Raw genomic sequence first — 13,315 nt, forward strand, 5'->3', positions numbered from 1 at the left:
TGTGTAATAGTGTGTAATAGTGTAATAGTTTAATAGTGTAATAGTGTGTAATAGTGTAATAGTGTGCTAGTGTAATACTGTGCTAGTGTAATAGTGTGTAATAGTGTAATAGTGTGTAATAGTGTAATAGTGTGCTAGTGTAATTATTAAAGGAGCTCCCGTCTTATACGGAGCTACTGAGAAATCTTGATCCCGTAGTTAGACTGGCTGACGCACCGTTATATTCCTGGTCTCATACCAAACAGTCCTTGTCCCAATGACACAATGCAGGCAGCTTACTTGGAAAATTATATTTATTTGCTTCACCGTGCAAACAGAATATCCTTGTTTTTGTTCCTTAAACTGATTAAATGATAATGAATACGATATCTAATTGGATACAAACATTTTGACCTGAGACCTGCGTCGTACGTGCGTGCGTGCGGTCAAAAACCATTGCCCTTTTCCGGGTCAAAACTCCTCCTCCTACAGGTTTACCTGACGCTTAAATAAAAGAAGCGCCACCCCCTGGTCACATAAATCCACTGCACATTAATCCATTTTGGCCGTTACAGTAATAGTGTGCTAGTGTAATAGTGTGTAATAGTGTGTAATAGTGTAATAGTGTGCTAGTGTAATAGTGTGTAATAGTGTGTAATAGTGTGTAATAGTGTGTAATAGTGTGCTAGTGTAATAGTGTGTAATAGTGTGTAATAGTGTAATAGTGTAATAGTGTGTAATAGTGTGTAATAGTGTGCTAGTGTAATAGTGTAATAGTGTGCTAGTGTAATAGTGTGTAATAGTGTAATAGTGTGTAATAGTGTGCTAGTGTAATAGTGTAATAGTGTGTATTAGTGTGTTGTAACAAGCTTGATAATAATAAACAAACCTGTTCAGCTATAAAGAATGAGAGTACTGGAACAGTGTTAAATTCAAAGTGTTGTATTAACCAAAAAGAGGATCAAAATAAATGGGGCACCCCATAGCAACGTATGGTACAACAAAAATCATCTCAAACCAATAAGAACGGTCCTGTCAGCTTTACAGTCCATTAGCCCCAACATAAATGTTACCATGTATAATGTACCGTGCATAATGTTACCCTGTATGTTTACCATGTATAATGTTACCATGTATAATGTACCGTGTATAATGTTACCATGTATGTTTACCATGTACAATGTTACCATATATAATGTACTGTGTATGTTACCATGTATGTTACCATGTATGTTTACTGTAACTGAGGGGTACAATTCCCTGACTGTATTGATAAGTATGGTATCATTAAACCACTACCGCTTTATGTACTTTAACTACTGGCCATACAGTACACGATATCTAAATATGATGAACACTTTCCACAATGAAATCGGTTCCAGTCAAAGGTAATAATCAAATATTTAATATAGCAAAAGGTACATAGAATATTTATCTTACATTTATCATTTGGATGCACTTGTAAGGCAAATGAGTACTCGTAGGCAAATCAACACTGAATGTCCAATCTCTGGTTACGCAGGAAGCAAGTATACAACCTGGCTCTTAGGGAATTACATCTATGGTACACTTAATGATATAGCGGGATATTCTGGAAGGGGTCCTCCCGGTTGTAAGCCGGTAGGGGGGGGTAGGAGAGCCGTCGGTAGTAGACCGTCTGGTCAACGATATCTAGGGAGACTTCGAGTACAGAAGACAGTGCGATAGACTCTTGATCCGCAGATGAATACACCTTGGTTCTCTTGTAGGCTGTAGCTCCACAATGAAGAAGAAGCTAGGCGACCTCAGTCTCTCTGAGCGCCGACTCAACTTGACTCCTCTCGGGGGTAAATCCAACACTCACAGGCGTCGGCGATTATCCGCTCCACAAATCACAGTACCAAAGCAAATATATATTCCAGCCGCATAGGGCTCAGCAGTCGTCGGGTAGGTAATCCAGTGTACATGTCCCTCGGTCCTCGCCTAGATCTCCTCGGATGAAAGCGCCATGTGGTCGGCCCAACCTGGATAAGACTCTAGATAACACGAGGAAGCGTTGGAGATGCTGGTCACTTTAGAACTCTAACCGCACGATGCACCATACACGATAGACTATTATTACTTAATAGAAATACGTCGCACTCGACGGTACAGTGCCAAACTCTGACAATTCAGTTATTAATTCGCACGAGGTCTCGATGCTATTCTAAGGCCAAACAGGCCATACTGCACCGCACGTCGTATCGTGGGTGAGGCTTCACGTTCGGTTACTAAGTTGGGAAAAAGGGTAAGGGACTAAGGGACTTCTACATTTACTTGCGCCATATTTATATGCACGGTGAACAAATAGTGCCACTCTCATTTCGGTAGCCGTATCCCTGAGCGGAGCCGGGGCTAGTACGGACATGTCTCGTCGGTACCTTTGAACTTGACGCCAGGGGCTGGTCCCCTGGCGCCTGGTCCTTTGTCCAATAAGAGAATGAACTATTATGGCTATAGTAGGCTAAAGGGATATTCCGTGTATATGTACAAGGAATATACAAGGGATATCAAACGACATACAAATACTATTCAATATATATCCATAAATAAATATATATATTCGGTTTAATCTGATCCTTCGTAACAGCCGCCCCCTAATTAGTCCCACCTAATTAGCTAAACAGAGACAGATTAACCGCACTGTCCACTACTCAATGTCCGCTGTGAGGGTCAGTCAGTTCACAAAGTCATGGGGTCATGGTCGTCATCGATAGTATCAGGGAGCCTTGGCAGTTCTATTAGCCTCGCCACGGGTCGGGTGTAGGTCCGCCCTTGGACGAGCACTTCAGCTGCTCGGACCTTTCCATCGGCACCGGTGATCACTTTGCTTACGCGGCCAGCCGGCCACATAGCTCGGGGTAGTGACTGGTCGATAATCATGACGACTGTTCCTTCTGTCAAATTGTCTCTCTCTTTCACCCATTTCTGGCGGGTCTGTAGAGACGGTAGGTAGTGGAGTAGGAAGCTGTTCCAAAACTTGTCAGCCAATACTTGACTGTACCTCCACATTCTTCGGCCGTTCGCTTCTTCAGGCCTGTACATTGTCTGGGGTAGCGCGGGGTCCAGCCGCGCCATCAAGAGTGTGTTGGGGGTGACTGGGTCGACATCTGCTACATCACTTGAGACGTAACCAAGGGGCTTTGAGTTCAATACTCCCTCGATCTCCGTGAGGACTGTCATTAAGACTTCTTCCGCCACGGTCTGGGCCCCAAGCACGGCGTACAGGGCTGTCTTTATAGAACGTACTTCTCGTTCCCAAGTTCCACCGAAGTGAGGTGCGTTCGGGGGATTAAACTGGAAGTCAATCTGGGATGGAGCGAGGTGGGTCTTAAGTTCTGGGCCCATAGCTTGGAAGCTCTCTCTCAGCTCTCTTTCTCCGCCTTTGAAGTTTGTCCCGTGATCAGACAATAATGTAGACGGTTTTCCTTTCCGTGATGTGAATCTTCGGAAGGCCATAAGGAATGAGTCTGTGCTCATGGTTGGAAGGAGTTCGATATGTATCGCTCTGGTGGTCATGCATTTGAATACAATACCCCACCGCTTCTCGGTTCCTCTTCCTTTCTTTATATACAGCGGACCGAAACAGTCCATACCGGTGGAGTGAAAAGGCTTGTCGCCGAGTCGGAGGCGACAGGGAGGTAGGTCAGCCATCCGGGGTATACTGGGCTGGGCTCGCCACTTACGACAGTCTAGACAGGTTCGCTGGAAGCGCCGCACTGCTTCTCTCCCTTGCAGTATCCAATAACGACGTCTGATCTCCGCGAAGACTCTCTCTGCCCCTGCGTGGTGCACATCCTCGTCGTATTTCTTTATGATCAGCTCTGTGACCTTGTGTCGGCTGTTTAAGACTATCGGGTACTTGACGTCATCCGGTAAGTCTGGAGCTCTCCGCAGGCGACCACCCACTCTGATGAGACCATGGGCGTCGCTCTCGGGGGCTAGGTGGAGCAGTCTGCTGTCTGATGGGACGGGCTTTGCTCCCTGTAGACAGTCTAGCTCATCGGGGAACGAGTCTCTCTGGGCTCGTTGTAGTAGAAGAAGTTCTGCTTCTTCGTAGTCAGCTGCTGAAATGTCAGTCGTGGGCTGAACCTCTGGGTGGTGCCACAGAAATGTCTTTAGCTGCGCACTCTGTAGGGTGAGGCAATCGTCTATGTCGGGGTCTGTGGAGACGAGTGTGTTCAATCCACAGAACATAGGTTTCTTGTTTTCGGCCTCCTCTTTACTCGCCTCCCGTGGGGTGGGTGTAGGCCACTCTTCTTCAGGGAGCTTGAGAAACTCTGGTCCGTCACTGTAGAGGTTGTGACGGGTGAGGTCATCCAGGGACATTCCCCGGGTGATGACGTCAGCTGGGTTGTGTTTGGTGTCCACATACCTCCAGCTCGCTACTTCTGTTAACTCTTGAATCTCGGTGACTCTGACTCCCACGAAGACCTTGTATCTGCACGAATCAGACCGGATCCATGTGAGTACTGTCATGGAGTCTGACCACAAGATTGTTCTTTGCACCGGGATGGTGAGTTCACGTTGGATTAACGTGGCGAGCTGCGCTCCTGCTAGGGCTGCGCAGAGCTCTAGACGCGGGATAGATTGTTGCTTTCGTGGGGCTATTCTTGAGCGAGCCAGGATGAAAGCAGTATGTATTTCTCCTCCCTCCTCTCGGGCACGCAAGTAGGCCACCGAACCGTAGGCTACTTCGGAGGCGTCGCTGAATACGTGCAGGTCCATCTTGCATGTCTCTGGCCTCACTGTGGGTGGGAAGTAGCTGCGGCGTATATTAACACCTGGGAGTGAGCGGAGTTCCGTCTCCCACTCTCTCCATGTGGATGCAAGGTGTTCGGGTATGGGATCGTCCCAGCCCTGGTCCTTGTCCCATAGCGCTCTTACAATCATCTTTGCCCTGGTGGTGTAAGGTAGAATACATCCCAACGGGTCATATTGTCTGGCGAGTGTTCTGTATACACTCCGTCTGGTGGTCGGTATTGCCGTCGACCTTCCCTGCTCCTTGGTCAGGGGTTTGTGTCTATAATGGAGCGAGTCTGTTTTGAAGCGCCAGACTAGTCCTAGTGTCATTTCTTGGGCTTCTCCTGGGATGGTCGCCATCCAGGTGTCGCTGCTCGCTGCCTTGTCCTCGGGGGAGAGGCTGCGCAATACTTGCGGGTCGCTGCTGGCCCACTGCCTGAGATCAAAGCCGCCTTTGATCAGGGAGGCGCGGAGCTTGAGTAGAAGAGCCTCGGCTTCTTCTGGCGTCGAGACGCTTTGTAAACAGTTGTCCACGTAGAAACTATTTGTCACACTTTGTCGGACCTCTTCATCAGCTGCTGGGTCCTCTGCGACGTGTTTTTGCAGTGCAAACGTAGCACAGCATGGGCTGCACGTGGTTCCGAAAGGGAGGACTTCCCATTGATAGATGGCTGGGTGCTCATCTCCGATCCTCTCTCTCCATAGGAACCGCAGCAGGGGCTTGTCCTCTGGGTTGAGGCTGCGCAATACTGGGGGGTCGCTGCTGGCCCGCTGCCGGAGATCAAAGCCGTCTTTGATCAGGGAGGCGCGGAGCAGCGCACGACGTCGCCAGTCAATTTTCTTTATGTGTCCCGCTGTGATTCGCTTGTTAATCTCAGCGCGGTACACAGTCTCTTGAGCGGGGTCTTTGGCTAGGCGCCGCTCTGTGTTCAATAGATACCGCTCCGTCGCTTCTTTTGTGGCGTGAAAGGTGGGCATTCCCTCTCGCCTCAGGAGTGGAGTTGCGTATCTCATCACTCCGTTGACTGTGACTCTCTTTGTCCCTTGCTCGAGGAGGGCTATAGCGTAAATATCTTCCTTAGAATGAATGTCTTTCTCTTCGTTCTTAAAGGGCATTGTCTCTAGTGTCCATAGCCTCTCGACATGCTGCAGGAGAGTGGTGTCTTCTTCTGTCACTCTGGAGTGGAGGCAGCTAGTGGCTGCTGTTCGGTTAAGAGACTTGGCGAGGGGGCCTTGTAATGTCCATCCTAGGCGGGTCTCGACTGCTGCAGGACAACCTCTGGGTCCTGTATGGACCCGGTCTATCGGGACTATGAGGTCTGCATGGTCGGAGCCTATCAGCAGGTTCGGGGTGGCACCGTCTATGAGCGGGATAGGTAGTTGACGCAGGTGCACATATTTATCCATCAGCTTGGCGATGGGGTAGGTGTACTGCGATAGTCCTATTTCTTGGCTGGTGAAAGCATTAGTAATCCTATACCGTCTCTCTGGCTGCCCGCTTGCTGCGATAGTGAAGGAGACATTCTCGCCCTTTATCGTCTTTAGATCTCTTCTTATTGTCCGAATCGTCATCTGGTTTTCGCTCCCCCGCAGCCCCAGCTGGGCCGCAGCGGACGCGAGGAGAAGGGTCTTCTCTGACCCGTCATCAAGGACGGCGTAAGTGTCCATGACCTTATCTTGGTAACTCAGGACCACCTTTAAGAGCACCTGGGCGCCCCCGCTGCTAGCGGGGTCAATGTACATAACACTTGCCTTTGTGCTGCTGGATGGTGCAGGCTTTCTTCTGTTGCTGTCGTGTAGGACATCTAGGTGGGCTCCGTCACACCGACTACACCTCTTCTTGAGGCGGCACTCGGCTGCCATGTGACTGCGCGCACATCGGTAACAGCGCCTGTTGGACTTTATCCAGTGACTCACTTCTTCAGCGGTCATCTTCTTGAACAGGTCACATTGTGACAACCAGTGTTCCTTTTCGCAGTACGGGCACACCATCTTCCACTTCTCTTTCATCGAGGGGGTACTGTGGTTCTTGCTGCTCGGTACTGATTCTGATTGGTGCATGACAGTCACCGATCTTCGGCCATCGTTTGCTCTCCTAGGTCCCTCTCTGGAGCTTGGTGTGCTCCGTACGAACGTATCCAACCGTAGGCTGCTGACTTCTCTCGCCAGGAAGTCGGCTAGGTCTAGGAGGGATGGCTCGGGACCGTTAGGATCACGGTGGTCTCTTTGCCGCCTGAAGCGATCCTGTCGGGCGGGCGGCAGCTTCTCTAAAATCCTCTCGACATTCGAGTTTGCGTATAGTTCATGCATACCCTTTTCTCGTTGCGCCCCCAGCATCCCTACCAGGGATTGTACTTTGATAGACAGGTCGTCTAGTGAGCGATTGTCTGTTGCTGGGGGTAGGCGGTCAATATGCCTTATCTCTTGTATTACGTAATCCCATATACGTCCATATCTTTGGTCTAGTGCTGCTAGAGCCGCGGTGTATGGGGTCGTAGAGGTGGCATAAGCTAGCGCTATGTTGTGCGCTCTGGGCACTTTCAGGTGCTTCAATAGGATAGCATACTTGTGGCGTTCATCAGCTACATCCACCATCATTGTCTCTAAGCACATCCGTAGCTCAGTGTACTGTGCTCGGTTCTCATGGGTGAAGTCTGGAAACGTCGGTGTGCCAATGTATGACGCCGTGGATGGCTGGCACATCGGTGAGCGTTGGAAGAGAGGCCTCCTAGGCGAGTCTCCTCTTACGCCTCTCGGTGGGCTGGTACCGGCAGGGTACCATGGCCCGCTGGTCCAGGTGCTATTCCTCGGGACTGGTCGTGCGTCATGCTCACCCGTGAATAGAGTCGGGGGTCTGTAGCGCAGAGCCGCGGGGGTATAGCCTGGGCTGTACTGGACCTCCTGGTCCTGTGGAGTACTGTGCTGCTGTCGGGCTTGACTCTCCTCTTCTCCCTCTTCTTCCTCTGTCAGGTCATCTAGATCCTGTAGTCGTCTATTTAGCCTCTCCGCGGTGTACGCCGTTCCTTCCTTGTAGCTGGGTCTCACTGGGACCAGTCGGGGAAGGAGTTCGGAGGGGGGTATAGGCTCTCTCTGGTGGTCGGGCTCAGGGTCGCTTAATCGGTTAGGGGAGGGTGCCCTTGACCCGTGTCTTGACGAGGCCCTGGAACCCCGTGTCGAGGGAGGGGGTGTTGCCCTGGCGATCAGCTGCTCCATTAGCTGCGCTTGTAATCGGTCGCGCTCGGCTTCGCGCTTGGTGAGAGCGATGTCGCGCTCTGCTTCTCTTTGGGCACCGGCAGCGGCGCGCTGGGCTTCGGCGGCGGCGCGCTGGGCTTCGGCGTGGTCTCTTACCATATTCTCTTCCGTCTGAAGGCGTCTAATCTCTAGACGTATACGATCTTCGTCGCTCCGTTGCTGCGCTTGAATGCGTTCTCTTTCCATGGAAGAATGTTCGCGCTCGTTAAGCATCTGTGCTTGGAGTTGTTCGCGCTCGCTAAGCGTCTGTGCTTGGAGTCGATCGCGCTCCGTAGAGGCTGCTAGGCTGGCGAGGAACGCCTGTGCCAGCATCTTGTCCGCCTCGCTGGGGGAAGACGCTGGTTGAGGTGATCCGCTCCTGGCAGTACTCGTTGGGGATGCGTTCCCCTGCGGGGAGTCCTGGAGCTCTATCTCCTCGGCGCTCTCCTCATCTTGTTCCGTGCAGAGTTCCATCTCTGGAGGGTTGTCTTCCTCCCGGAGCTCTTCGGGGACTACTTCTTCGGTCTTGGCGGGGGGTAAAGTCGTGTCAGTTCCCTCCTGGTCCCCACCGTGAGCTTGGTCAGTTACATTAGAACCCACTAGGGCCTCTGTGGTCGGGGTATCCTGGTTGATAGGGTCGGACATAATTTTACTTTCTACTTTTACCGCGTTTACCGTTTGTAGAAGGCTAGGTAGTATACTGGCAGCGTAATCTTCTAAGTACTGAGGTGGCTGCCGTCTACGCTGCGGGCGTTCTACTTTAGGAGGACCGTTTCGTGGAGTGTTCATCATAGGCCATTTCAATATTAATACCACTATATTAATATTACACTAATTACCCTCCGGCTCGAAGGACCAATTGTAACTGAGGGGTACAATTCCCTGACTGTATTGATAAGTATGGTATCATTAAACCACTACCGCTTTATGTACTTTAACTACTGGCCATACAGTACACGATATCTAAATATGATGAACACTTTCCACAATGAAATCGGTTCCAGTCAAAGGTAATAATCAAATATTTAATATAGCAAAAGGTACATAGAATATTTATCTTACATTTATCATTTGGATGCACTTGTAAGGCAAATGAGTACTCGTAGGCAAATCAACACTGAATGTCCAATCTCTGGTTACGCAGGAAGCAAGTATACAACCTGGCTCTTAGGGAATTACATCTATGGTACACTTAATGATATAGCGGGATATTCTGGAAGGGGTCCTCCCGGTTGTAAGCCGGTAGGGGGGGGTAGGAGAGCCGTCGGTAGTAGACCGTCTGGTCAACGATATCTAGGGAGACTTCGAGTACAGAAGACAGTGCGATAGACTCTTGATCCGCAGATGAATACACCTTGGTTCTCTTGTAGGCTGTAGCTCCACAATGAAGAAGAAGCTAGGCGACCTCAGTCTCTCTGAGCGCCGACTCAACTTGACTCCTCTCGGGGGTAAATCCAACACTCACAGGCGTCGGCGATTATCCGCTCCACAAATCACAGTACCAAAGCAAATATATATTCCAGCCGCATAGGGCTCAGCAGTCGTCGGGTAGGTAATCCAGTGTACATGTCCCTCGGTCCTCGCCTAGATCTCCTCGGATGAAAGCGCCATGTGGTCGGCCCAACCTGGATAAGACTCTAGATAACACGAGGAAGCATTGGAGATGCTGGTCACTTTAGAACTCTAACCGCACGATGCACCATACACGATAGACTATTATTACTTAATAGAAATACGTCGCACTCGACGGTACAGTGCCAAACTCTGACAATTCAGTTATTAATTCGCACGAGGTCTCGATGCTATTCTAAGGCCAAACAGGCCATACTGCACCGCACGTCGTATCGTGGGTGAGGCTTCACGTTCGGTTACTAAGTTGGGAAAAAGGGTAAGGGACTAAGGGACTTCTACATTTACTTGCGCCATATTTATATGCACGGTGAACAAATAGTGCCACTCTCATTTCGGTAGCCGTATCCCTGAGCGGAGCCGGGGCTAGTACGGACATGTCTCGTCGGTACCTTTGAACTTGACGCCAGGGGCTGGTCCCCTGGCGCCTGGTCCTTTGTCCAATAAGAGAATGAACTATTATGGCTATAGTAGGCTAAAGGGATATTCCGTGTATATGTACAAGGAATATACAAGGGATATCAAACGACATACAAATACTATTCAATATATATCCATAAATAAATATATATATTCGGTTTAATCTGATCCTTCGTAACATTTACCATGTACAATGTTACCATGTATAATGTACCGTGTATAATGTTACCATGTATGTTACCATGTATGTTTACCATGTACAATGTTACCATGTATAATGTACCGTGTATAATGTTACCATGTATAATGTACCGTGTATAATGTTACCATGTGTGTTACCATGTATGTTTTACCATGTACAATGTTACCATGTATAATGTACCGTGTATAATGTTACCAAGTTCAAGTTCTTTAATAGTTGTCATACAGAAGTACAGAATACTTTCATACAAAATGCTTCTTACTGTTACGCTCCAGAGACTGTGCTAGACAAGATAGTATCAAATAACATAATAACATAATATAGCATGCATTTAGAAGAAGAAAATGAGGTCACAGTGTTCGGTATAGACATATGTACAATGTTCTGAGTTACCATATAATATACAATACACAATACTATGCAGTGTACTAATGTACAGTACTATCTAGTGCAAAGCAGAAATGGGATGAGGTACAATTTTAAATACAATTTACAGTAAGGTGTACGAGTTGTAGTGCAATCCTTCATCCATAAATATAAAGTGTGGGGAGTGGGTGCTACAGTGTGTTTGTTTAAAGTGGGTGTGTGCTATAAGTGTGTGGAGTGGGTGCTACAGTGTGTTTGTTTAAAGTGAGTGTGTGCGTGTGGATGTGTGTGCTATGTGCGTTTGGTGGTTGTTGTTGTGTAGTGTTCATTCATTGTTCGTTTAGCAGCCTGATGGCCTGGGGATAGAAGCTTCTTCTGAGTCTTTCTGTGCTCGCCTTGAGACTCCTGTATCGCTTGCCTGACGGCAGCAGTTCAAAGAGGCAGTTGTTCGGGTGACTGGAGTCTTTAATGATTCTCTTAGCCTTGCCCTTGCAACGCTTGTAGTAAATGTTCTGGAGGGTGGGGAGCCCCCCTCCAATTGTGCGTTCGGCTGAACGTGTCACTCTTTGTAGTCTGCTTTGGTCTTGTGCAGTGCTATTCCCAAACCAGGAGGTGATGTTGCCGGTCAAGATGCTCTCTATTGTACATGAGTAGAAGTTCTTAAGGATCTTCTGGCTGACTTGGAACTTCCTTAGGCGCCTGAGGAAGTAGAGGCGTTGTCGTGCCTTCTTCACAACACTGTTAATGTGTGTGGTCCATGTCAAGTCCTTGGATATGTAGGCTCCGAGGTACTTAAAGCTGTTGACTCTCTCAACCGGTGCCCCGTCGATGCTGAGGGGGCTGTAGTCCTTGACCCCCGACCTCCTGAAGTCCACAATCATCTCCTTTGTTTTGCTGACGTTCAGGGAGAGGCTGTTTTCCTGGCACCATCCCGCCAGGACCTTGACCTCTTCCAGGTAGGCCCTCTCGTCGTTGGCAGAGATCAGGCCCACCACCACTGTGTCGTCAGCAAATTTGACGATTGTATTGCTACTCCGCTGAGCCACACAGTCGTGTGTGTACAGGGAGTAGAGGAGGGGACTCAGAACACAGCCCTGGGGGGCCCCTATGTTGAGGGTGATGGATGAGGAGGTGCAGTTGCCTGCTCTCACCACCTGGGGTCTGCCAGTCAGGAAGTCCAAGACCCACTGGCAGAGGTCATAGCCCAAGCCCAGGTCCCTGAGCTTGGCTATGAGTATGGAGGGGACTATGGTATTGAATGCCGAGCTGTAGTCGATGAATAGCATTCTCACATAGTTCCCCTGCCTCTTGTCCAGGTGTGATGCTGCTGTGTGCAGCACATGGGATATGGCGTCCTCCGTGGACCTGTTGGGGCGGTATGCAAATTGCAGGGGGTCCATGTTGATGGGGAGGGAGGAGCAGATGTAGCCCTTTACTAGCTTCTCGAAGCACTTCATGGCTATGGAGGTGAGAGCTACAGGGCGGTAGTCGTTGAGGCAAGCAGGCTTGGATTTTTTGGGTACAGGGATAATAGTGGACTTCTTCAGGCAGGTGGGGATGACAGCCTGTTCTAAGGACAGGTTAAATATGTCAGTGAATACTGGGGCCAGTTGGTCGGCACAGACTTTTAGGACGCGGCCGGGGATGCCGTCTGGACCTGCTGCCTTCCTGATATTCACTTTTTTAAAGGTCCGCCTCACCTCATGCTCTGTTACCCTGAACACTGCGCCTCCATCAGCAGCCGACCCCCCCCCCCCCATTGCCGAGGCTTGTGAGCTGGTGTTGTTATTACCAGCATCAAACCTCGCATAGAAGGTATTGAGGTCATTTGCTAAGGAGATGTCACTGTTCAGTTTGAGGGAGGCGCCTTTGTAGTCTGTCATCGTTTTGAGCCCCTGCCACATAGCTCTAGAGTCAGCTTGTTCAAACTGGAGTTCAATTTTATCCCTGTAGCGTCGTTTGGCCTCTGACACAGTCCTCCTTACGTTGTATCGCGCCACCTTGTGGTCATTCATGTTGCCTGCCTCTAGGCCGTCGTTGTATGCTTTGGTGCGCTCTCTCAGAGCTTCACGGACGGATTTGTCTACCCAGGGTTTTTGATTTGGGTAAACTTTCATTTTGGTAGTGGGGATTGTTTCTTTCACCCTAGTACAAACATAGTCCAGCACTGTCTCCGTGTAGGCATTAATGTTATCTGTGTCGCGGAACACATTCCAGTCTGTGTTGTGAAACACTGACCGGATCGTATCCTCTGACGTCACATCCCATTTCTGCACCTCTCGCGAGACTACGGGAGTACTTTTAATTCTCTGTCTGTACTTCGGTGTAAGAAAAATTGATGCGTGATCTGACTTACCGAAGCCACTATCAGAATGAGCCTTGTAGCCACCTTTAAATTGCGTGTAACAGTGATCTAGGATGTTACCGCCTCTGGTGTTGCAAGTCACATGCTGATAGAAGTCGGGCAATACCTTTCTCAGATTGGCGCTATTGAAATCTCCCAGAACTAAAATGGCGGCGTTAACATTCGCCTCTTGGATTCTATTTACCTCGTCGTGTAGTCTGGAGAGCGCAACCTTGTTGCTGGCTTCAGCTTGCGGTGGAATATACACTCCGACCAGGACGATCGCCGTTAACTCCCTCGGGAGGAAGAAAGGACGACACTTGATGGTTATATATTCCAGTTCTGGGGAGCAGTGGTTGGATAGTTCCTTCACGTTAGTTGGG

Source organism: Notolepis coatsorum (assembly GCF_963971535.1).
Source record: "Notolepis coatsorum genome assembly, chromosome: 7".
Classification (NCBI taxonomy): domain Eukaryota; kingdom Metazoa; phylum Chordata; class Actinopteri; order Aulopiformes; family Paralepididae; genus Notolepis; species Notolepis coatsorum.